We start from the raw sequence: 24,651 nt of genomic DNA, 5'->3' as shown, positions 1-24,651 counted from the left end.
ATCCATCAATCATCATAATTACTTATCTTTTTTATATTCAAAAGCTAGGGATGCTAATCCCTTAATCCCATTCCCCAAAACTGATAATCTAGACAGAATTCCTGGTTTTCTAGATGTATAAACGAAGCACCGAGTTTATTTGTTAACTATTATATTTAATCGAAGCCGAAATTGAGTATTCACTCAATGTATGCTTTGTACTGCTCTTGCCTGACAAAGGTTCCCTAAAGCAAACCGTTCTTCAATCCCAGAATAGTCTGCGTTCCTAAATCCAGATTGATAATTAAGAGATTATGTTGTATGTTGTTGTATGTATTACCTGATTATATTACTCAGTACCTCGTCCCTACACCAGACAACCAGAAATGAAAAATAGAAATAAAATTTTATAGAAACATTAGTTCTTTCCCCATATAAATTAGAAATTAGAAAGATTTAGGCAGTTAAACTCTTTACCTTTTAAACACACATATTTTAGGATTAAGAAACCATATTTTAAAACCCTTAAAGATAAATATATATCAACCATTTCAAATTTATAGACCCTAACTAAAAAAGAACGTTAATAGACATCAAACAAGTGTGTGATTCTACCCTAATCCTACCCTTTGTCCCTAATCTAGTATATTCAAAGCATAGTTCGTTCTTACCATCGACCTAATGCTTTGTAATATACGCAAGTGTAGTCCCTACGAGAGGCTGTAAAGTTCGGCAGGCGAGACCGATAAGGCAACCTATAGGCCAGTGTATTTGACTCCCTCCTTATCGCCCGCGGGCATGGTGGATAAGAATAAGTCGCCCTATTCCGTGTATATAAGTGGATCAGTACCCTAGCACACACACGCACTAATCACGAGGGAAACTCTGCCACAACAAAGACTAAGTGTAATATCAATCACGACAGAAGTCTGTCCCCGCAACCAGCACTAGCATGAACCGGAGCACCGAAATATATAAATAAATTTAATAGGAGACCTAGTCTCAATTACTGTCGACTTCAGTGGGCCCAGATTACTCCGGATGACGCGCACGTGACGTCCCCACATCCATCTAAACAGCTGGGCCTTGAGACTAGTGAGATAATTCGTCTCTTATGTTGATATAAAAGAGACGCCAAGTCCTCTCAAACTTGGAGCAATAGACTCCTAACCATCCAATCCTTTGGCACCGTTAGGCGGAGTGAATGTTTAGCTGGACAAACTGTCAGTCCAAACAATGATCTGGCTTTTAAAATAGCAAAAATACCCCATAGAAAAACACTAAAATAACTAAGTTATCACTAAATTAAACTAACTCAACAGAAAAGTGAAATTCCCTTAAACACTGTCATCTATATTTAACGTTACGAGAATTTCTTCCCGCAAAACCAAACACAGACACTATTCCTAGCCCCGGCTATGCATTGACATTGTCCCTGCATAACATGACGGCACTTAGAACACACAGCGTAGAGAAAACTTCACAATAACTAAAAACCCACACATGGCAGTAAAGAATCTCCACAACAGTCTAAACTTAGCGTTACGACGATTAAAATCCCCGCAAAACCAAGCACAGACACAAATTCTAAGTTTAAATTCACTAGGATAATTCCAAGTAAAAACAAACACAGAAAAAGTCGTGGAGAAACTTCACTTCCCCACACTACGTTACACCCGAAAACCAGAGTCACTGCTAGCCCGGTCGAAGAATGAATGCCCCTCCCAACGCTCCGCACCGGCCTTTTATACCTTTTACTAACTGACCTGAGGAACTGAGGAACTGAGGAAGATGTCATTAACCTCGTGGCGTGTAACAAGGTTTGATTCAAGAAGAAAGATCATAAGTTCCAGGTTGTTTACTAAACCATATGTCTTAAATATTAAGGTTCACTATTGCTTACTTCAGAATATAAATCATGTCCTTTTTACTCACGCAGTTTAGATAAAGACGGAGCTATTTTCAATGACATCTACGCACACATTCATAGGCAATAGTCGAGTAGTCAGTTGGAGTAGACTAAATTATGATAAAAGGGAACGTTCGAAAACTCATCACGTACGAATTTGTAAGCATTATTTTACTTTGAGATATTTTTAGTTTACTTCTGAAAAACGTTCCTGTATTGAAGTTTTTTATGTTTATTAGTATCTAATATATTATTTAAGACACCCGGAATTTAGAGAATTAATTATTTTAATATTTTTATTTATCTTATGAATTTTTAGATTTTATGTTTCGAAATTGTACTAGAGCATCAGCGTAACGGAACGTCGAGCTGTCACTGATGTCAACTGATGACAGTTTTATTGTCAACATCAATACTAATTTGTTGTTGATTATTTCCTGAGGGTTTATTTCTAAGTTAAAATAAAGATAAAAAAAAAGAAAGACACGTGATACCTATTATGGATTACCATGGAATTGCTTCAAGTTTCAACTGTTAGAATATTCGATGGAATCATGAATGAAATATGCGACTGAAGAGGTCTTTAGTTTTACAAGGTATTTCCTTTTATTTTCTGTGTTTCAATGAAAAAGGTGGTTAATACTAAGCAATAGGCATACGACTAGTCACAAGTGTTCCCGACAGTCGGGTTCTTGGCGCTGAATGTGTTAAGTTAAAATCGTACCTAAAATAAGTACCTAAGTACCTACATGAAAATTCTTTTATTTTAAGATATAGTTTAGTTTAGTTTAGTTTATTTATTTCATAATGATAAATTACAGTATAAATTATTCTTACGCTAATCTATATGAATTTACATTATGATTATTTATGATCGTCAATAATTTAGCATGCAAACGTAGGTAATTATACAATGTCAACAATGATAATCAAATTACAAATTTATAATTTAAAAAGAAATTTGAGAACTATCGTCAAATTGAAAAAAACTCAATAAATAACAAAATACATGTCTAATATCTCATAATGATCGTCATACTAAAACTAAGAGCGGTAATCATAGGAAATAAGTTCAGAACGAATGTCAATCAATTTTACATAAGCTAAGTATAATGTCAAATAGTTATTTCAATTTTAATTCCATGTATTCGTCCACTGTATATAATGGGTTATTCAATAAAAAGTTCCTCAGTTGACGTTCAAATGCTTCATCAGATATTTCAGTTCTTAATTCGACGGGTAGACGTTCGTAATAAGTTGGGCCCATTAAATTCTTACATGAAAGTGCCATGCGACGCGGCACTGTTCGCAGTCTTCCCAGTCGATCTGATTTGTTTGCCGATGACTTCGACACGTTTGAACATAGACAAGTTTTTTCTCACGAACATCAGAACTTGAAACATGTATAGTGAATAATGCGTCATTATGCCATTATTTTTAAAAAGTTCCTTACAGTGGTGCATTGGCTTAACTCCAGTCAGTAAACGGATCGCCCGCTTTTGGAGGATTAATACTCTTGTGGCATCTGTGGAATTTCCCCAAATCAGTGTACCGTATGACATCAAGGAGTGAAAGTGCGAAAAATACACGGCTTTAAGTGACTTCCTTGATATCAGAGGTTGTAGTTTTTTTAAAGCAAATATAGAACTGCTCAACCTATTACAAAGCTGATCGACATGGCACTTCCAGTTAAGATTCGAGTCGAGTATGAAACCCAGAAATTTTGTTTCATTACATAATGGCATTGGACTGTTACTAATACATGGAGGCACTGCGGTACTGCGACCCGAGAACATCATCACATTGGATTTCGCTATATTTAAGAGTAGGCCATTTGATGAAAACCATTTTTGTAGCTGGTCACAAGCCACATGTATTTCGTCGGCTAACTGCGCATGTGTTTTTGCCCTCGCGACAACAGTTGTGTCGTCTGCAAATAACACAGATAGCCTATTTGTGATGGCAGAGGGTAGGTCGTTCACAAATAATAAAAACAGCGTATTACCGGCTGCTGACCCCCCATACAACCATTTCCAGTCGCCGTTACGACGCGGTGTTGACACATCTTGTGTCGACACCGTCTGTTTCGGTCACAATTCCAGTCGCAGAGTCGTCGCCGTGTCGACACAGTTACCAGAAATGGGGAAGGGTCGACACATGACACAAAGTGACATAAAGTGTGGTCGCCGTGTGCACACATTGTTTCGGGTTTGCGACTACTTTATGCCAAAATCATTCGTTCATTCGTTCATTTTGTTCCTGTCAAATGGAAACTGTCAGATGGAAAAATACTTAAATAAAAATAAGTGACATTAATACGCCATCTCTAAAACGGATTACAAGACGTAATTATATATTGTTTGCATTTATATTACAATATGACTTAAATTATTATGGGGAATTAAACTGCTCGAGTGATTTGATAAACTAAGTGTAATATAATCAACGCGCCACCACATTGTTTTAGTTTAGCCGGAAATGAAATTGTTTACTTCTCAGTGCCTGTGTTCATAACTATATTATTTGAAGCATTTTTAGTACTTCGATGCGTATACTATACTTAAATAACAGAAATAACGCTTTACATACTACGAAACTTGTTAATTATGATGTATAAATATGGTTTAAGGCTGAGAAATATTGCAGTCACAAAGTAGTTGCAATGTTTCGACTTTGTGTCGACTCTGTGTTGACACATGACACGCGCTGTCAAAAGTAATAACAAAGTTACTGGTATGTTACTGGATTTGCAAAATGGCTCCTTGTGTTGATTTGTTTTCAGATATTCTCAAAGTGTAAAAATGCCGTGGTCAGAGATGGGTATTAATCGATTAACTGTTTATTCGACTAATTAATGGAATAAAAAAAGTTAATTCTCAAATTTTAATCGCGTTTAGTTTAGTCGACCTAACATAGATTGAAATTGAATTAATCTGAATATTAATCGAATAAATTATCGATCAAATCTCGATTGAAAGTTGACAGGGAGCCATTTTTGTACGTAAAAATAATAGAAATGTCTTGCATGCAGATGGTAGCAAAACACTTTGTCATAAAAGTCGAGATGGGTGTCGATATATAGGTTTTAGGGAGTGCCGATTTCGAAAATAATGACCATTTTGGAATCCGAAATGGCGGCCATGCACTGTGTCATAAAAGTCGTCATGGATGTCGTTTTATCCGTTTTAGGGGGCCCCAATTTTGAAAATGATGACCATTTTGGAATCCAAAATGGCGGCCATGCACTATGCCATAAAAGTCGTCATGGGTGTCGTTTTATAGGTTTTAGGGGGCGCAGATTTCGAAAACGATAACCATTTTGGATTCCAAGATGGCGGCCATGCACTATGTCATAAAAGTCGTCATGGATGTCGTTTTATAGGTTTTAGGGGGCCCCGATTTAGAAAATGATGACCATTTTGAAATCCAAAATGGCGGCCATGCACTATGTCATAAAAGTCGTCATGGGTGTCGTTTTATAGGTTTTGGGGGGCGCAGATTTAGAAAATGATAACCATTTTGGATTCCAAAATGGCGGCCATGCACTATGTCATAAAAGTCGTCATGGGTGTCGTTTTATAGGTTTTAGGGGGCGCAGATTTCGAAAATGATGACCATTTTGGATTCCAAGATGGCGGCCATGCACTATGTCATAAAAGTCGTCATGTATGTCGTTTTATAGGTTTTAGGGGGCCCCGCTTTCGAAAATGATGACCATTTTGGAATCCAAAATGGCGGCCATGCACTATGTCATAAAAGTCGTCATGGGTGTCGTTTTATAGGTTTTGGGGGGCGCAGATTTCGAAATTGATAACATTTTCAATTTAAAAATGGCGGCAATGCACTATGTCATAAAAGTCGTCATGGATATCGTTTTATAGGTTTTAGGGGGCGCAGATTTCGAAAATGATGACTATTTTGGATTCCAAGATGGCGGCCATGCACTATGTCATAAAAGTCGTCATGGATGTCATTTTATAGGTTTTAGGGGGCGCAGATTTCGAAAATGATGACTATTTTGGATTCCACTTTTATGACAAAATACCGCCATCTTGGATTATAAAATGATCATCGTTTTCGAATTCTGCACTCCCTAAAACCTATAAATCGACATCCGTGACGACGCAAGTTATCTTTATTTTCAGATCTAACAAATTGCTACAGAATACAAAGGACAAAAAAGAAGCGAGGAGGTAATGAAACAAGCAAAAATACAGATGATTCCTCGACGCAATTGGGTGATTCTTAAATTGTATCCAGATTTTTTTTGTCATAAAAGTATATATTTTTCACATATTACTCTCACAAGTTCCGTGACATTTCGACCTTGTAATTTTTTAAGTAAATGTTTTTGTTTATCTATGAGGATCTCACTAGAATAGTATAATCAAGGTATGTTTATATTTGATGAATGAAATAGTAACGCAAAAAAATATATATTTGTGTCTTATATTCCTACCGAAGACTTTTATTTTACCTTTTCCTTCTACACAAGTTTGGCCAAGTAATAAGAATTTAGGGCTCTCAATTTTATTTTGACTTCTACAACAGTAAAGCTACGAGGCCATGTTTGGTATCGTTTTCGTATAAATTCGCAGTACCAAATTTAGTTAAGGTATCACATTGACACCATTCCGAAGTAAAAACATATAAACTTATTAAAATACTTTCTTTTAAACTCCTCTTCACGCTTAAACTGCTGAACAGTTTGGTACACATATATTTTGAGTCCCGAGACAGGATATAATAAGTTATCTCAAAAATCATCCTGTAAAGGTGTGAAATGAGGTGTAGGGGGGAATTCAGAATTGACTTCTTGAAGTTAATACTGTTTAAGTTTAGGTTTGAAGTCATGTTTTTTCATCATTTTTAACTAAATCAAAGATGTAGACCATCCCAAATTTCATATAAATCGGTTCAGCGGTTATTAATTTCCCGTACAAATTTCCACGCCACTTTTCACACCTTCAAAAGATGATTTTGGTTATAAGATCTATCCTATGTCCTGTTCCGGGACGCAAACTATTTCTATACCAAATTTCAACGAAATCGGTTCAGCGGTTAAGCGTCAAGAAGAGTTTCAAAAAAACCGGCCAAGTGCGAGTCGGACTCGCGTATTAAGGGTTCCGTACATTAAGTCCGACTCGCGCTTGACTGCACATTTCTAATAGGTTTTCCTGTCATCTATAGGTAAAGAACTTTTTTGTGTATTCAGACGGACATACATACAGACGCACGAGTGATCCTATAAGGGTTCCGTTTTTTCCTTTTGAGGTACGGAACCCTAAAAAGATTTATTTTTATTTTGTGGAATGGTGTCAATGTGATATCTTAAATGGATTCAGCACCCCAGATTTATACGAAAACGATACCAAACACGGCCTAGCACCTTCACTGATATAGATATATCAAGATAAAATTGAGAGCCCTAAATAAACTTTCAAAAGCGGATATCTCAAAAACTATTCAACATATCGAAAAAATTGACTGAATAAACTTGTAACAAATTAAATTAACTTTCATTTTGTATAAGTGGCCATGTCGCTGAGATGCATAGTTTCCGAGATATAATCGAAAAACGGGAAAATGGGACCTTCAAAGCCCCCTCTCTCCCCCCCGCTCAAGGGCTACGGCCGGGGACTTTTGATATGTTCACCTCCTAACTTGTCAAACCGAGTTACGGAGTCAAAAATTGTGTTCCGAGCATTTCCCTCTACAACTTTTGGAGCATTCGTTGCCTGACCTAAGTAGCTTATTGAATTTCTTTAAAAACTTTTCTGTAAAAGGTTGACGGGTGTTGGGTGTTTATATGGTTTCGGTCGATTATTATCATTTGCATTGCCCATGATGACTTACTAGGGTCAATTTCTGAACACGATTTTTATTCTGTCCGTGATGAAAATCGCGGGTTAGCATCAGATAATACTTACCATTTTTTTTTTACATAAAGAAGTCACACTTTCACACCGAGTTCCATATGAATTCACTGATTAATTGGTTTTTAGAGTACACTTAAAAATACCTAAAGGCTCAAATTACTACTCCCGTGCCCTGTCCGGAATCTACTTTTGAGCATAATGAAAAATCCTACGAAAAATTCTACATTAGTATCACTAATTTAGTGTCAAATACTTAAACTAGATGATATTTACTATCACTGAGCACATACACTATTAACTTCATTGTGGTAAATAACTCGTGATCGATGTTTAAATTTTGTCCGAGCGCGCGAGTACAATTTCGTCGGCAAAACTCAAAGGGCTCTGACAGCCGACGTCTGTATTTGAACCGCCTCGTGTCCCGCCTCACCTGTACTGGCAGTATTCGGCTGTCTCATAAAGCAAGCGGATGTATGTTAAGCCGCGGCGTGTTCGAGCAAATCGCTTAAATATTTCGGAATCCGGGTGGGCGACAATTTTTTTCTAATTTCGATGCCCCTTATAAATTTTATTTCCCACATAGCTTTTCAATAACAATTGGCATATTTAGGAGCCCTTTATGTATCTTTATGTTAGCGATAACATAACAGTTTGGTCAAACACGATTTAAATTTTTGGCGATTTTTTTTATTACGAATTCTAATTTCCGTGCCCTAATTCCCATGGAATATTTACCTAAAACAGCTGATTAAGTGGCACGGGAATTAGAAAGTATTACATATATTGTTAACAAATATTTTATTGGGGGCACTGTGAGTTAATTGGCAATGTTTACGTCATATTATTATTATATATATATATTGGCATTGAATATATATTATATGTAATAATAATATGACGTATATCTTTCTATTTTACATTTAAGGAAATCTTAAAGAATGCACAAAAATCTGTGAACGATTTTTTAGTATAAGTAGGTACTATAGTACTTACATACAGGGTGGACCCGAATAACCCGGGCAATTTTAATACGTAAGGTAAGGTGGGCTAAGACGACACCGGGGTAAGACTATCACTTGTATGGAATCCTCGTACTGTTAGTCTTGTCCCACCTTACCTTATTCATTGATCATATTATAACATTAAAATATTATATAAACATAAAACTATTTTTGGAATTATTACATATTATAATAACTGTACCTAAGGTTACATGAAACAAAATGAATCAAATTTGCAATGTTCTTTTTTGTAAATTTGACAGCTGACAGCGTATGCCGTATAAAGTTTAAATATCTGGGAGACCGAGCTTTGCTCGGAAAACATATACCTACCTAAAATATATTATATGTATGTATGTTAGTTTATAAGGTATGTATCTATGGGCCTTAGTTGCCTGATAATAAATGATATTTGATTTTGATTTGATTTGATTTAAAAACCCAAAAATGCGCGTTTTCCCAGAGATAACACCTGGCTAGATCGATTTATCACCCCAGGAAACCCTCATATATGATCAAATTTCATCGAAATCGTTAGAGCCGTTTCCGAGATCCCCGAAATATATACAAGAATTGCTCGTTTAATAGATTAGTTGTTATAAATTAGCTTTTCTAATACAAGAATAATTAAATATATCCTATTCTTAATATATTATAAATGCGAAAGTATCTCTGTCTGTCTGTCTGTCTGTTATCTCGTAACGCTTAAACCGCTGAACCAATATCATATTGATGATATTTGGCATGGAGATAGTTTACCCCACCTTTCCTCATATGTGGTCAAACAATTTTTTGTGTTATGAATTTATGAAGGCATTTCTTCAGATTAACTAACACAATAACTTCTTCTCACTGTGCCACTATTTATTTCTTAGTATCATTTCCTATAAGGCCATATACCAGATTATACACCTTGTACCTATCTACATGCAGATACATAATGACACTTTTTAATGAAAAGTTTTGTATGTAAGGCGGACAAGTTTACGCAACTACTCAATGTATTGTTTTGAAATTATGTACATTTTACTAAGAAATAGAGATTAGTTGCCATTAAAATAAAGGAAACGATTAGTCAAATACGTAGTTTTTAGTGTATCATACTTTCGTAGATTTGTCGTCCGAAACTAAAATTAAAGAAGGTAATATATATGTTCGATGCCGCTTCAGTATGGTTGCAGTATATTATTGTAGATTAAAATATACATAAATAATAGTTTTAACTACCAAAATAAGTTAAGAAAACAATTCCTATGCCATGTTCTAATTTCCGTGCTAGTAAAATCTAATTTCCATGGACACACTAATTCCCGTGCCCTGACCAAAATTTTAAATTGAAATAACTTTTATAGTTTTATGAATATTTTTACCCCACAAGAAAATTTATGTTTCTTATATTTTTTATCAAATTATCAGAATATTTTGTTTTGTGTAATGTTGGTATTTCAAAATTCCATGGGAATTAGACAAAAATGCTCGTTTGGTGAAATTGACCCACTAGAATTACGAGCACACGAGACACTAATAGTAGTTTGACAAACCTTGGTTTTCAAGAGGTATTTTATATTGACATTTGCTGTCACAAATTTGCTGTCAGATTTAGTCGCAAACCGCACGCAAAGTGCACATAAATGTGTCGACACCTTGTTACGGAAAAGTGTAGACACGGCGACGACACTTTGTTTCGAAACAATTCTAGACACATTGTGTGGACTCTGTTACGACACATCTGACATTTAGTTACCACTTTGTGATTCTGCGACTGGAATGGTTATATGGGCCTTGAGGAATGCCCAAATTGACATAACCAGTGTCTGAAACATGTTTTTTGCCATTGAGTGACATTTTTACCACTTGCTGACGGTCAGACAAGAATGATGCAAACAATGTGTGTGCAGAACCATTTATGCCATACAGACTTAATTTATTTAATAGCAACTTATGGCTAATGATGTCAAAAGCCTTAGACAAATCGCACAGTATGGCTGCCATCTTGTACCTATCGTCTAGACCAGTCAAAATGCAGTCGACGATTTTGTGTGCTGCCGTAGTAGTGGAGCGTTTTTGTCTGTAGGCGTACTGATTTTCGGTGAGTAAAGCATTCTGTTCTAAATAAGTCATTAGAGAAGATGATAAGATGGACTCCACAAGTTTTGAGACGGTAGGTACGATAGTTATGGGCCTGTAATTGTTTACATCACTCTTGTCACCCTTTCCTTTATACACCGGACATACACGTGTATTTTTTAGTACATTCGGATATATTCCAGTTTGAAACATGTCATTAACTAAAACTACTAATATGTCAGATATAATAGGCCATATACTTATTATGATACTAGCTGTTGCCCGCGACTTCGTCCGCGTGGACTCTTATCTTGAACATTTTACATATTGAGTACCTATAATTTTCATCGATGCAAACTTTATAATACAAACTTTTAATATAATGTTAATGCCCTTTTACCAAGTTTGAAGTTCCTACCTTGAAAGCTTGAAAAAAAATGTTTGATATTCATACAAACTTTCAACTCCCTTTTCACCACGTTAGGGGATGAATTTTCAAAAACGCTGAAATTAGTTTTCTTGTAATTTAATTTAATACCTTTTTGCAAAGTTTCAGAATCCTAGCTAAAAATAAAATTTGCACCCCAAGACGAACTTTCATCCCCTTTTTAACCCCCTTAGGGGTTGAATGTTCAAAAACTTTGCTATTACTTTTTTTTGTAATCAGCTATTACGCCTTTCTAAGAAGTTTCTAAGCATTTGTAATGGATTCAAACTTTCAACCCCTTTTTAACCCTGTTAGGGGATGAATTTTACAAAACGCTGAGCTTACTTTTCCTGTCTTCTAATAATATCCTTAAATACAAAGATTCAAGTCCCGCACTCTAAAAAATGTTTGATATCCATACAAACTTTCAACCCCTTTTTCACCACCTTAGGGGGTGAATTTTCAAAAACGCTGAAATTAGTTTTCTTGTATTTTATTAATATATCTTTTTACGAAGTTTCAAATTCCTAGCTTAAAATAAAACTTTAACCCCATACAAACTTTAATCCCCTTTTTAACCCCCTTAGCGGTTGAATTTCTCAAAATGGCTTCTTATCTCTTGTACACTTTATAAATGTAATCTATTGTGCAAATTTCAACTTTCTATCTTTTGTAGTTTCGGCTCTGCGTTGATGAATCAGTCAGTCAGTCAGTCAGTCAGTCAGGACACTTGCATTTATATATATAGATAGATTTAAAGACATGTCATATACATCTACAGTGGTACTGGTCTTTAACATTGACTTTATAGTTTTATCCAAAAGCTCAAGCGTAACAACAGGAAGTGTGAATGACGGTTTATCATCAGTTCTGCGCAAGTGCCTACTGACGTACTGTTTGGACAGTAGCTCATCACTGTTTACCGCATGTTTTTTAGCAATGTTCAAAAAATGTGAGTTGAATTCATCCGGAATCTCTTCATTAGACATATACACATCATCATTTTGTTTTTTTATGCAGACCGTCTGAGAGTTTGACTTTTTACCTATCTCCTCATTTATAATCCTCCACAATTCTTTTGGAGGATTTATGGCTTCTGCCAGTCTGGTTTCGATGTGATTTTGACGGGCTCGTAGCGTCGCGGACTTGATGAGTTTCGAGTAATGATCTATGCAGTCCAATATGATCGGGTTGTTAGGATATTGACGTCGTATGGGCTATAACCGCGAAAATCGAAGTTCGCAAATTGCGGGCATTTTTCTCTGTCCCCGAAGATCCCCGCAATTTGCGAATTTCGGTTTTTGCGGTAGCCGCTCAGACATAGAATCCGCGCTCGCGCTTGACAGACATCTTAAAGCCCCAGTACACAATGGGCCATCGCCGGCCATTCCAAGGGACGCATTTATGCGTTAGAGGGAGCAAGTGATATTGCTATCTCATTCTACCGCATGGCTGTGTCCCTTAGAGTGGCCGGCAATGGCCCATTGTGTACTGGGGCCTTTAAGTGTGCGAAAGGGAAGCCATCACGTATATGAACATCCCATGAGTGCGAAAGAGTCAGACTACCAATGAGAAAACGTAACCACTTTTGAGTTTGACGACGGCCAAGAGCGTATCACGGTAATTTTCAAATTGAAAAATATACACGGATTAGGACGAAAAGTATTAAATAAAGTAATTCAGTGAAGATGGTGTCTTGCAGTGTCACAGGGCCAAATAATCCAAGCAAATACTAATTTCAGAGGATTTATGATATTCCGAGCGAAATTTTCTTAACGATATTTTGTCAAATTAACAGCGTAAAAAGTGTAAGAAGCCAGTTTATCCAGTTCATTATAAGTTTTTCTTCCTTTGTGTGCTAATATTTTATCATATTACACTATAATTTAAAATATTTTGTGTAAAAACATAACCTCGTCGCTGTGCGTGCAAAAGTCGCCATGTGTTTTTAACCTACTTTACAGGAGACACAAAAAACTGTTTATTTCGATAATTATTAAACATATACAAATCAATATTTTTATGACAAAAGTATTTGCACTTTTACATATATTACGGAATTATCTGAAATGATAGTTTAGTTTCAATAGCGTGAAAAAAATTTTTTTTCTAAAATATGTTACATAGCGATTTCTGTTTGATTCGTAAAAACCTCTAAGTGTCTTAACCTGTACATGGCTAGATTTAATTATTAAGGACCTTATACAATTTGTGTGCTTTATCGTCACATGGTTATTTAATAAAATGATGTGGGTGTTCAATAAAACAGAAAAAAAAATTTAAGACGATATAATGGAAATTTTATCATGAATGAATAGTTTACGTATTTTTTTTTATTATAACTAGATATTACTACATATGAATATTTCCTTGCTTGTAGGCAACACAAGGGTGACTGTGGTATTTACGTGGCTTATAAATTGAAATTTTGTTGTCTTCTAATATTTCTTTAAACTTCTTTCTCCCAACAGCATACGAATAAAGGATTCAAACGACTCTTCTACATATATTCTGGTACTATTTATTATCTGGTACTAGTTATTTATAATTTTCATTTGAAAAGACATGAATAATATAATAATGTATTGGTCTGATGTTTACTACTTTTTTTTCATTTATTATCTATAAATTTACAATATTAAACACGACACGATATTGCCTAACTGAGTTTTAGCCGAGTTGAAAATAAACAATTGTCTTTAAGATAGCGACCTTGCCTGTGAAGCCGATGGACCTGGGTTCGAATCCCAGTAAGGGCATTTATTTGTGTGTGATGACACAGATATTTTGTTCCTGAGTCATGGCTTGGTCATGGTTGTTTTCTATGTATTTAAGTATTTATATATTATATATATCGTTGTCTGAGTACCAACAACACAAGCCTTCTTGAGCTTACTGTTGGACTTAGTCAATCTGTGTAAGAATGTCCTATAATGTAATATAAAAAAAATATCTTTAAGTAATGCATAAACGCACTACATGTTCATGTTATAAAGTACATTGCGCTAACTTTATACTTTTTTTTTATTAGATATAAATCACTTTTACATAATATTTTGATCCAAAAGCATCGTTAAACCAGAATGGTTTGTCTCGATACTCCATTCCGCAGTACCTACTTAAATCATGAAATATACAATAGCCAATACATATTTCTATCTTTTATGTAATTTTCCATTCACTTATTACCTTTAAAACTGCCAACAACTTGTAACGAAAACTCACAAAACTCAATTATTTGTACACACACGTAATTTATTTTGCTTGATGACTTTTTAGTGCCAAATGAATCATGATACACTTTAAAATGAACATGTTAACGTGTTTAGTATACAACTTGAGGGTAAGTAAAAGTACTTACCTATAACGTAATTACGGTAGACTGGATACTGGATTGTTATAAGAAAATTCCGCCATGTGTCGTAAAACGCACGGCCTGGAAACATAGCCTCGACTCCAACCAGTACAAAAATTATCGCTATGTGCGAGAAACTACATATCGGGCGCAAGCGCATCTAATCATTTTTCAATAAACTTGTAGAAAATATCGCTATGTGTCAAGAATGACATAGCGAGCGCACGTCTGTAATTGCTGTTCAAATAAGCTAATGTAGTTATGTGATTTATTCCAGTTAGCGATTATAGGAAGAGCATTCATTGTATAGGCATCACATACCTACATTTGTTAAATCCTTAAATATTGGAATAAGCTCAACGCTGTTTTTGGAGCATATGCGTATGGAAATAAGGTTCAAAATGGCATCAAAACCTAAAAATCGACAAAAATCACATAGCGACTTTTGTAGGCACAGCGACGACCTGTTACTTTACGCTAGGGCTTGACAAAATGTTCATATGACAGCATGGTCTAATAAAACATGGTCTTCTATTCCCAGAGTGACACGAGCCTACGTCACAATAACATTGCCACTTTATTTCAACATAACATGTTACATGGGTACATTATACCTATGGTTAATAAGTTAAAATATTTCTTTATAATTTTCATTTATATGTATTTTATCTTAAATTTTACAATAACACGTCATTTTTAATTATTCGTTAGCAATATCTTCCGATTCACGAAAGAAATTTCAGACGTTCGGGTAATTCTGTTTACATTACTGGCAACACAGGATAGCGCTGTCACATTTGACAATTCGGATCTAGATAACTTCATGACCTGACCGTCATCCTTGTCGAACGCGTGTTAATTGTTATTTCCTTCTCGCTCAGTGTCAGCAGTCGCAGTGTTTTCCAAACTTTTCACGTCGTAAGCTTGGTAATTAATGTGTAACTGTGAATTAGTTTTTCAAACGTTTGTCTTGTATAGATAAATACAGTTTAATTTAATACCTTAGATTTGTTTTATTTTACTATGTTTCTACATGAATAACTTAAATTTAATGCCGTTAAAATAATTTTCACCGTTGGTTAAAATTCTCCCACATTTTAAAGTTTGAGAACCTGTAAACAGCATGATGACGTAGGCCCGTGTCAGTTAGGTCATACGCGAATCTCGGAATAGAGTACCAGGCGGAGTATATTATTATACCATGATATGACAGTATCGATAACTTGTCGGTATATTAATAGCTATGTAATTATTTCTTCACAAGACATCATTAAGATATTAGCTTTTATAACCGACTTCAAATAATAACGATTGTTATACCTTTTTGAAGGTGCTCATGTTTAGCGGTAAATTTAAACTTCACTTTCCAACACAGTAAGAGTTACCTACATTAAGATAAGTCTGCAACGATTTAGATAGCACATGCAGTGCAAGTGTTATTTATACCTACGTCATAATGTCGTAGAATTTTAACGTTTAAAATAACAGATTTGAAAAAGTAGTCGATAAAGCAATCAAACATCGACAGATTATTGATATGTTGTAACATGACATCACTATTTTTGATCTCACATAGGCAATTTACGCACACACTTGCATTTCATTTTTGGTCACACTTTTGAAGATTGACAGTTGTTCTTTGTCATCTAATTCTATGGTTCATGGTGACTATATTTACGAATGTCATTTTAAAATAGGAACCTTTCTACCGCAAATCAGAGATTAATCGAGTGCAATGCTTTAATCAGATTACTTAGGTACATGTTGATTTTGGTGTACCACGGAGGGCTTTGTAACGAAAATCAAATATGTACTAAACTTGAAACGTTCAACTTTCTGTTATGTATTTTGTCTAGTACATTTTGCAGTCAATGATCGTTAAACTTGGACCTACCAATTTAAATTTTGTAGATAATTAATTATAATAAAAGGTTTTGTTCTTACTTCTAGTTCAAAAATGGTACGATTAGGTTCCATTTCATACTTTTTAAGTAAGGTAAGTATGCACAAGAAAATCAATACTTGCCATGAATATTCTAATCTAATCTAAAGGGGCCCACAGATTACCAGTTCGCCGGAAGATATCAGCCTGTCAGTTACTTAAACGCAAAATTTGACAGCTCCGAACAACTGACAGGCCGATATCGTCCGGCGAACTGGTAATCAGTGGGCCCCTTAAGAAACTTTGCTTATCATGAAAGCCGTTGAGGAAAAGCGCGGGAAACGTGAAACGTGGCGGTTGTGTGTTTTGGTTTCTCGTACATTTAATTCAATTTAAGATCAAGGAATTGGTAATTTGTATATATTTTAGATAGTATTACATGTAAATATTTTTGTTTTCTGTATATATTGTGACATTCACTCATATTAGGTAAGTCTTTTGTAATTCTTTACAATGGGGGAGGATGATCCTCCCGACCCTGGAGGAGAAAACCTCCAGGTTGGTATAAATATTGAAATAGAGTCTAGCATGGATACTGATACATCTGTAAATAATAAAAATGATTTAAAAAGAAAAGTATATAAAAATAAGAGGTGTAAAGATTGTAACAAAAAGAGAAAGCGAAATGCTGGTGGGGAATATGTTTGCGAGTGTGAAATTGTACAAAAGACCCAAGCTCATTCTATAACAAATACTGACACAAATAAAGTAGTTTCTGATATTCAAACAACAAAAGTTGGCAGAAATTTATTTTCAACAGCTGATGTTGCACCGTTTACGGTGCATGTTCAATTAAAACAAACTGATCCAAACTCGTCTCTGCACCCGGTGTCTTTTGGTAGGTTCTTAGTAAAAAACGGCTTCAAAAATATTATAAATGGCAGCGTGAAACGTATTGGTAGGACAAGAATTTCCATGGCTTTTGCAAATCATATCGATGCTAATTTGTTTGTAACCAATCCTCAACTTGACAACGAAAATTTAACAGCATACATACCATCATTTACAGTAACGCGCATGGGCCTAGTCCGTGGTATTCCATCACAGTGGTCCGAGGAGGAAATAGTGTCCAACATTTCCGTGCCCACTGGGTGTGGAAAAGTGCTTAAAGTTCGGCGTTTGAATCATAGAGTTACAGTTAATGGTGCCGTTTCGTGGCAACCCTCTGAGACAGTTGTCCTAACTTTTGATGGTCAAGTTTTACCAAAACGGGTATTCTCATGCTACAACTCACTGCCTGTCGAACTGTATATCTTTCCCACAATCCAGTGCTTCAACTGTACTAAATTTGGTCATACGAAAACTAATTGCAGATCTAAACCCAAGTGCTTTAAGTGTGGTCAATTGCATTCCGGTCATACCTGTTCAGTGGAGGAGGACGATGCCGTTTGCTGCCTTTGCAATGGTTTCCATTTCGCCACGAACAGGGCTTGCCCGGAACACAAGAGACAGAAGGATATTAAAGTAACTATGGCTAACAATTGTATTTCTTATGGTGAGGCTGTTAAATTACATCCAGCTGCTTCAAAATCATTTGCCGATGTCCTTCTGACACAATCACCCCAACAGCCACAGTCTCAGCCAAATGTACATCGCAGTGTCAATAACCCAGCCCCGGGTACAATCATGCAGTCACACAGTTATAAAAAGACAACTTTTTTGAAACCACGTACAGTTAAAAAACTTATAACAACAGGGTATGATGCAGCAGCTCACAATGCTTTAGTTAAAGAATATATCATTCCATCTCCTCAAAATGGCTGTGCACTACAGCAAGAGTCTCCTAAAGATAATGTTTCAGTAGCTGAGGAAATACAAGCGTTAATTGATCATTTATCTCAGCCTAATGTAAGAATACCGTCCCACGTTGCCCCCATGCTTGAAGAACTTGTCTCAACTATTAAAAATAATGGCCAAAATTATACAGTGGAACTGCAGAAGTGTAATAAATAAAAAACAAGATTTAATTCATTTATTAAACAAATTTCAACCATTTGTTTTTGCCCTCTCTGAGACATGGCTCAAGCCTGGGGCTCTTCTTAGAGTCACGGGATATTCATGTCTCAGAGAGGACCGTCCTTCGCGACCTGGCACTCCTGGCGGATGGGGCGGAGTAGCTCTACTTGTCAGGAATTCCATATCATGTTCACCTTTTCATCTTCCATCCCATAGCGATGATTTTTCAATTGTTGCTGCCATTGTAAATAACATCTGTATTATTTCTGTATATATTCCTCATCCCTCATCATCTATTTTTGTTGAAATAGTGAATTCCGTTTCCGTTTTTCCGTTGCCGGGCGTCAGACCGTCAACAACTCCTGAGGATGCCTCGTAGAGAGGCGAAACACGTGTCAAGGTTTATTCTTTTGGTGGTGGTTTGTTATATTTATTTGCGTATTTATTTTTGCGGTGGGAGGGTGGGAATATTAATTGCATGTAAAAATACGCAAGTAAGTATAACGGGTTAGCACTGATTGACTAGCACGTTATCTTTTCGCGGATTAGCAAAGTAATATTTTGGTTTTAATTATTTTTGTTGAGCTTGAACAAATAATTTCTTCTCTTCCTAGGCCCGTCTTAATTTTAGGAGATTTTAACTCACATCACCAGGTTTGGGGTAGTTCATCGTCTAATTATAATGGAGATCGCCTCATTCATATCATAGACCAACACAATCTTTGTGTTTTAAACAATGGTTCTCCAACCCGTCGAACAGCTCCAACAGAGTCAATTAGCGCTATTGATTTATCAATTTGTTCAGTCGATCTTGCGGCTTCTCTCACTTGGCATACTCTGGAATCAACATATGGGAGTGATCACTACCCTATCATTATTACATTTCCATCTTCTATTCCGCCATCTCCGAAACCTAGCCCTAGGCTTAAGTATAATTTAAGTAATGTTGATTGGAAACTTTTCAAAACCCGTGTAGAGGAGAAATTGTTGTGTTTACCGTCCATAGATGATAGTAATGTAGTTAGTTGTTCAGTTGCATTAGCTCAGATAATGACTGAAGCAGCTGATGAAATTTTTCCGGTTAAAAACAGTGCATCAGGTAAAATACCTTCTCCGCCTTGGTGGGATGATGATTGCACACAAGCTATCAGAAACCGTAAGGAGGCTGAAAGAAAATATTGTCATTTTATGACAAATGAAAATTTTGAGACATTCATGCAAGTTGCTCGTGAGACAAAAAAATTGTTGCGAAAGAAAAAGTTCGAAGGCTGGAAGCGATTTTGTTTGTCTCTTAGTCCTAGCGTAAAACCATCCATAGTATGGAATAATATTAAAAGATTTAGACATGCTTTCAATGAGTCCTCTAGACAGATCCTTCCTCCTAACCTTGCTACACAGTTTATGGATAGATTAGCACCTGCTTCCGTCCCCGAAGAATATGTATTTCACCCTGCTGCCTTTTCATTTGACTCATGCTATTATAATACTTTAAATGAGCCTTTTAAAATGGAGGAGTTAAAAGCTGTATTAAGTGGTTTAAAAGATACTTCACCTGGGGAAGATGGAGTTCCTTATTCCTTTTTAGCAAATGCTAGTGATGGTATTCTTTCTTATTATCTAAATATAATAAATTCTGTTATCCAGTCTGGTAAAATTCCTGATTCTTGGAGATCTCAAATAGTTATTCCTATTTTAAAGCCGTTCAAACCAGTGTCAGATGTTTCTTCTTATCGTCCAATTGCCCTTTCCTCAGTATTTGTTAAAGTAGCAGAACATTTAGTTAAAAACAGACTAGAATATTTTGTAGAAAAAAACCAATTACTTTCTCATAGTCAATTTGGCTTCCGAAAAGGTAGGTCTACTTATGATAGCTTGGGTATTTTAATTTCAGATATTCGATTGTCATTTTCTAGAAATGAGTCTATAGTAGCTGCTTTTCTTGACATAAGCGCCGCTTATGATAATGTCTTAGTCTCAGTGTTACAAGCAAAACTTCACAAATTAGCTATACCAGTAATGTTAACCAATTTCATAATAAACCTTTTATCAGAAAGGTCCATTAGCCTTCTCATAGATGACAACAATAGGATTTCCCGTTTAGTGTGGAGAGGTCTTCCCCAAGGATCCGTATTAAGTCCTTTGCTATATAATATCTACACATTTGATTTAGAATCATCCTTAAATGACACGGTTAGAGTCTTGCAATATGCTGATGATTTATTATTATATTCGCCAAACCTTTCTATTGAACAAGCCAGTAGATCAGTCACTTCTTCTTTGGGCTTATTGAAGTTATGGTTAGATTCAAATGGTCTGGAACTTTCAGTGCATAAAAGTGTTGTAGTTTTGTTTACTAGAAAAATGTTTCCTCCTCCGATCAATGTGCAATTTAATAACTGCTCCATTTCCATTAAAGATAAAACCAAATTCCTAGGTGTTATTTTAGATAATAAATTAACGGGTCTTCCACATTGTGATTACATAGTTTCTAAATGTGAAAAAAATATTAATATCCTCAGGTGCGTTTCAGGAGTTTGGTGGGGTTCACATCCTTTTTGCATGAAACTCATGTATAATGCCTTGATAAGAAGTATTTTAGATTATGGGACATTTTTGTTAGAGCCAGGATATGTAGCTGGCTTCCAAAAACTAGATCGTATTCAATCCAAAGCACTCAGATTGATTTGTGGGGCCATGAATTCAAGCCCTATCAATGCCATGCAAGTTGAGTGTGTTGAGCCTCCACTTCATTTACGACGCCAATATCTTAGTGATAGATTTATTTTCCGTTGTTCCCAATTCTCTAATCACCAACTCTGGATTATCCTGTCTAACCTTGTGCTTCAAATAACTACTTCCAACTATTGGAAACACAAAAGTCCTCCTTGTTTAGTAAAAAGCTTTCAAAAACTTAAATCTATATCAGCTCCCACTGTTAGCTCTTCAACACTTCCCATTTTCCAATATGAATATGATTCTCTGACACTTATTCCTCCAGTTCTCCTCGATATTGGAGTCTCCAAGAATGATGTTGAACAAAATCAACAATTCCTGGGATTCATTGGAACAGATGGCCTGGGTGCTCATCATATGTACACAGATGCTTCTAAGACGTCAGAGAATGGTTGTGTTGGCGTTGGTGTTCTCCACACCCAATCTAATATTTACCAAAAAATAAAGTTGCCACCAGAATCCTCTGTGTACAGTGGTGAGTGCTTTGGAATCCTGAAAGCAATAGAGTTCATCATTATAATGCATCTCAAAAAAACAATTATTTTCTCAGATTCCCTAAGTTCACTACAGGCAATATGTAAATTTCCTTTCAAATCTAAATCTAATAACCCAATTATTTATCAAATCCGTAGCCTATTGTTAAAATGTCACATTAAAGGGTATTCGGTTTCCATTGCCTGGATCCCTGGACACAGAGGGATTAAAGGTAATGAAAGGGTGGATGATTTAGCTCGAGATGCCATTAGTTGTGGGGACATGTTTCCGTTTAAGAATGTGTCTGAAGACCTGTTGGCACTGCCTAAATTATACCTACGAAAGGAATGGAGGAATTTATGGACATCTGGTGCAGGTGCTGCTGCGTTACATTATCGAAGCATTCAAAAATCAATTCCTGCCAAACCTTGGTTTGCTAAAATCTCTCTGCCAAAACCTGCAACTAGTATGTTAATTCGAATGAGATTGGGTCACGTATGTACACCGGAACACCTCAAATTACTAAATCGCGTGGCCAGTTCTGCATGTACTTGTGGAGCTGATCCCGCTGATCTTAACCATATATTCTTTGCATGTAACCTTTATGATCGTTCTATACTATTAAGACAGCTGTCAGATTTTAAAGTTCCGTTTCCCACATCTATTACAACACTCCTGTATATTAATGATTCTTCTCCATATATATTTAAATCATTGTATTCATTTATTTCACGTCATAACATTAAACTCTAACTGCCTATAATTTACCTTTTCCTGATCCTTTTCCAAAATTCCGTCTTACCCGTTATAATGTAATCCTTTAATTCCGTTTCCCTGCTTTACTCGTCTGGCTGAATGCGCCAGGAGCGCGATGCCATAAAAAAAAAAAAAAAAAAAAAAAAAAAGCCGTTGAGATTATAGGTACTCTTTGACTTTCAATATTGTTGACATAAACCTTATATTTCAGTACGCGCTTGGATGCAAATTAATGACATAGCGCCGGCTTTATAAATAAAAGGCGTGGATGTTTCCGAGCGGCTCACTGAGCCAGGGTGGTCCTTTAATTGATTCGACGCGAGATTGCTCGCCCGCGGAGATAAGCGGACATTTTTAACCGGCCCCTTTGTTTTAAAAATGACTATGCCCGGTCGGGAATCCGTAAACAGACGACCCTTTTGTATGCCAATGAAGGCAATGAAGCTTTTAGCCATGTACCGCAAAAATGGGGTGAGTAGGGACAAAACTGACATTCAAACCTGGATAACATTTTATTTTACAAGCTTTTTGAAGTGGAAACTTCTTTAGCGGCGCTGTGCACTTTTTGAGGTGGGGAAAAAATGTTAAACTCGAGACAGCGTAAGACGTAAGACGTAACCCTCTCTTTCTACCGCGCGGCGAAAATGTATGCCTGAGCCTGCTGTTTCGTTTAGGCGGCGCAGCTAGGGCGCTTGCGTGACGTCACGTGTGACGGACAATGTCATTGTGTTTTTCTTTTTGATTTAAATGCCATCTAGTGAGTTTCCCTCAAACTGGTATTAGGTATTAATATAACTGTAATACTCACAGTGATGTGCTTAGGGGTTTCAAGTAATGCGACGAAACAACGCTAGATGGCGTTAACCTCAATTATACATAGTGCTGCAGACATTTTGCACTAGATGGCGCTGTTATAAATATTTTGAGTTACAATGTCGTTAAGTTTTCACTTCTGCTGGCACTCCCGGAGTGCAACCCGTTGTTTTTTTTTTAGTTTCACCTGGTTGTCTGTAATCAAATCTTGCAAGTTAAATTTGATCCACTTCCCGGTTTCCGATTGAGCTGAAATTTTGCATGCATGTATAAATCGGATGACAATGCAATATTATGGTACTATCGAGCTGATCTGATGATGGAGACAGGAGGTGGCCATAGGAACTCTTTGATGAAACAAACGCAACCTAATTGTGCTAGGGGTTTTTAGAATTGTCTAGATGAGTATTAGTTGTCTGTCGTAAGAAAAGTACAGTCAGCGATAAAAGCTTGTACCAAAAATGAAATATTTGCCATAAACTTTTTACATTTTATGCAAACTTAATTTTATTAATAAATGTTCCGGCCGTTTGTATTTTAGTTTTTTTATGAATTTAGGTAGTTCCATTTCATAATTTTAACGATAAACACAAAATCCCTCCTCACCCCGTAGTCCCTCGTAGTTGGGGTGAGATGAGGTTTCATACAAAAGGTGATTTTGGAACGTTGTTGAATACATTTTTTTTATTATGAATATTACTATAGCTCCATTTGTAATAGGATTACATTATTTAGGTAGCAGTAGCCTTTAAAAACCATCTCACCCTCTGTCATCGCTTCTCTCCCCATTCATAAGCCCACTCTCCTCGCAATCCCTACTCACCCCAATTTACGGTATCGGATGATTATCTTTATTGAAGCGGACCCACTTTTTTGTTCGTTTCGTTATTTTTAGGGTAACGAGCACATTCACACAAATGGAAATTATAGGCAGGTACTTAAATAACATCCAAATCAATAGGCATTAATTGTCGCGACCGATACGGATACTGACGATGACGGAAACTTTAGCCATTTCAACTGTGTGTATCTCGCTTGCATTTCACTAACACCTATAAAACAAAATGCCCCGGCGGCGTCTGTTTTTGTTTTGTATGTTCGCGATAAACTCTAAAACTACTGAACGGATTTTCATGCGGTTTTCACCACTAAATAGAGTAATTCTTGAAGAAGGTTTAGTTGTATAATTTTTTAACCCGTGCGAAGCCGGTTTGGATCGCTAGTATAGCTAGTATACCTACATGTACATTTCGGTTAGATTAAATCTTTTTTGCCTAGACAATAAGGTTGTGTTCATCTTATATATGTACCTATGTATCTAGTGCCAACCATAAGCCTTGTTTAAAATTACAAGTGCTAC

The 24,651-nt window shown here is 36.1% G+C and overlaps 1 long non-coding RNA gene across 1 annotated transcript; it reads right to left on the bottom strand.

Annotated features, from left to right (window-relative positions):
- Positions 1–21,025: 21,025 nt before the first annotated feature.
- On the bottom strand, positions 21,026–22,392 carry LOC134796522 (uncharacterized). The gene is made up of 2 exons (XR_010144941.1): positions 22,150–22,392; positions 21,026–21,740 (listed from the first exon to the last, which is right to left on the bottom strand). It is a non-coding gene; the product is annotated as an uncharacterized LOC134796522 (long non-coding RNA).
- Positions 22,393–24,651: the final 2,259 nt, after the last annotated feature.

This window comes from Cydia splendana, chromosome 1 (assembly GCF_910591565.1).
Source record: "Cydia splendana chromosome 1, ilCydSple1.2, whole genome shotgun sequence".
In the NCBI taxonomy this organism is placed as follows: Eukaryota; Metazoa; Arthropoda; class Insecta; order Lepidoptera; family Tortricidae; genus Cydia; species Cydia splendana.
This window is presented reverse-complemented; position numbering and strand designations above follow the sequence as displayed.